The sequence below is a fragment of the Petromyzon marinus genome, unplaced genomic scaffold (genome assembly GCF_048934315.1).
Source record: "Petromyzon marinus isolate PM22_M1 ecotype Great Lakes invasive population unplaced genomic scaffold, UKy_Petmar_22M1.pri1.0 PM_G_Scaffold_286, whole genome shotgun sequence".
NCBI lineage: Eukaryota > Metazoa > Chordata > Hyperoartia > Petromyzontiformes > Petromyzontidae > Petromyzon > Petromyzon marinus.
This window is the reverse complement of record NW_027422857.1, coordinates 62,501-65,000: the sequence shown is the minus strand read 5'-3', so window position 1 is coordinate 65,000 and position 2,500 is coordinate 62,501.

Genomic DNA, 2,500 nt, shown 5'->3' with positions numbered 1-2,500 from the left:
GGATAGACCCCGTGAAACGCTAGAAATTGGCGGGGATGTGTCTCTTGTGGCTCACGGGGCTGTTAGGGTGGCACAGAAATCCCTCGGAATGGGAAAAAACGGGTCATTTTCGTGTCGCCACATTGCATGCGAACCGCATGAAACTTCCAGAGGCATTTGCAGCAGGAATGCATGTGCACTCAAAAAATGTGATATTTTTCACGGAGAGACCCCGTGAAACGCTAGAAGTGGGCGGGGATGTCTCTCTTGTGGCTCACGGGGCTGTTAGGGTGGCACAGAAATCCCTCGGAATGGGAAAACGGGTCATTTTCGTGTCGCCACATTGCATACGAACCGCATGAAACTTCCAGAGGCATTTGCAGCAGGAATGCATGTGCACTCAAAAAAGTGAATATTTCTCACGGATAGACCCCGTGATACGCTAGAAATTGGCGGGGATGTCTCTCTTGTGGCTCACGGGGCTGTTAGGGTGGCACAGAAATCCCTCGGAATGGGAAAACGGGTCATTTTCGTGTCGCCACATTGCATGCGAACCGCATGCAACTTCCAGAGGCATTTGCAGCAGAAATGCATGTGCAGTCAAAAAAAAATTGATATTTTTCACGGATAGACCCCGTGAAACGCTAGAAATTGGCGGGGATGTGTCTCTTGTGGCTCACGGGGCTGTTCGGGTCGCACAGAAATCCCTGGGAATGGGAAAACGGGTCATTTTCGTGTTGCCACATTGCGTACGAACCGCATGAAACTTCCAGAGGCATTTGCAGCAGGAATGCATGTGCACTCAAAAACTTCTATATGTTTCACGGATAGACCCCGTGAAACGCTAGAAATTGGCGGGGATGTGTCTCTTGTGGCTCACGGGGCTGTTAGGGTGGCACAGAACTCCCTCGGAATGGGAAAAGGGGTCATTTTCGTGTTGCCACATTGCATAGGAACGCCATGAAACTTCCAGAGGCATTTGCAGCAGAAAGGCACGTGCACTCAAAAATTTTAATATTTTTCACGCATAGACCCCGTCAAACGCTAGAAGTTGGCGGGGATGTCTCTCTTGTGGCTCACGGGGCTGTTAGGGTCGCACAGAAATGCCTCGGAATGGGAAAACGGGTCATTTTTGTGTGGCCACATTGCATAGGAACGGCATGAAACTTCCAGAGGCATTTGCAGCAGGAATGCATGTGCACTCAAAAACGTCTATATTTTTCACGGATAGACCCCGTGAAACGCTATAAATTGGCGGGGATGTCTCTCTTGTGGCTCACGGGCGCTGTTAGTTAGGGTCGCACAGAAATCCCTCGGAATGGGAAAAGGGGTCATTTTCGTGTTGCCACATTGCGTACGAACGGCATGAAACTTCCAGAGGCATCTGCAGCAGAAATGCATGTGCACTCAAAAACGTCTATATTTTTCACGGATAGACCCCGTGAAACGCTAGAAATTGGCGGGGATGTGTCTCTTGTGGCTCACGGGGCTGTTAGGGTCGCACAGAAATCCCTCGGAATGGGAAAACGGGTCATTTTCGTGTTGCCACAATTGGCATACGAACGGCATGAAACTTCCAGAGGCATTTGCAGCAGAAATGCATGTGCACTCAAAAACGTGAATATTTTTTCACGGATAGACCCCGTCAAACGCTCGAATTTGGCGGGGATGTTTCTCTTGTGGGTCACGGGGCTGTTCGGCTCGCACAGAACTCCCTTGGTCCACCTGATTCGTGCATACAGGCAGCAACTAAAACTCTGTAAACCTGCTGTGAGGACATCTAAACAGTGGACCAGTGAGGCTGTGGAAGATTTGCGGGCGTGCTTAGACTGTACTGACTGGGATATGTTCACGACTGCTACCAATAGTCTGGATGAACTCACAGAGGCTGTGTACATCAGCTTCTGTGAGGACTGCTGTATCCCAACACGTACCAGGGTGAACTTTAACAACAACAAGCCCTGGTTCTCAGCAAAGCTCAAAAGGTTGAGGTTGGAGAAGGAGGAAGCGTTTAGGAGTGGGGATAGAGACAGATTCAAGGAGTCGAAGAACAGGTTTAGCAAAGCGGTGAGAGAGGCTAAACGACTGTACTCAGAGACACTAAAACACCAGTTCTCTACTAACGACGCTGCTTCTGTCTGCCAAAGGGCTCAGGCACATCACCAACTACAAACCCAGAGCGCCCCACACCACTAACGACTCCCGCCTAGCCAACGACCTGAACGAGTTCTACCGTAGATTTGAAAGACAATTGGACTGTCCTGAACCACCCCTTCCCACCCAAGAGGCCCCATCCCCCACCCATACTACAGAAACGACTCTCTCCTTTCAGGAGGGAGAAGTTAATGGGCTTTTCAAGAGGCAGAATCCACGCAAAGCAGCCGGGCCGGACTCTGTCTCTCCAGCCACCCTCAGGCACTGCGCTGGCCAGCTGTCTCCGGTGTTCACCAACATCTTTAACACCTCCCTGGAGACATGCCATGTACCAGCCTGTCTCAAGTCCTCCACCATCATCGCTGTG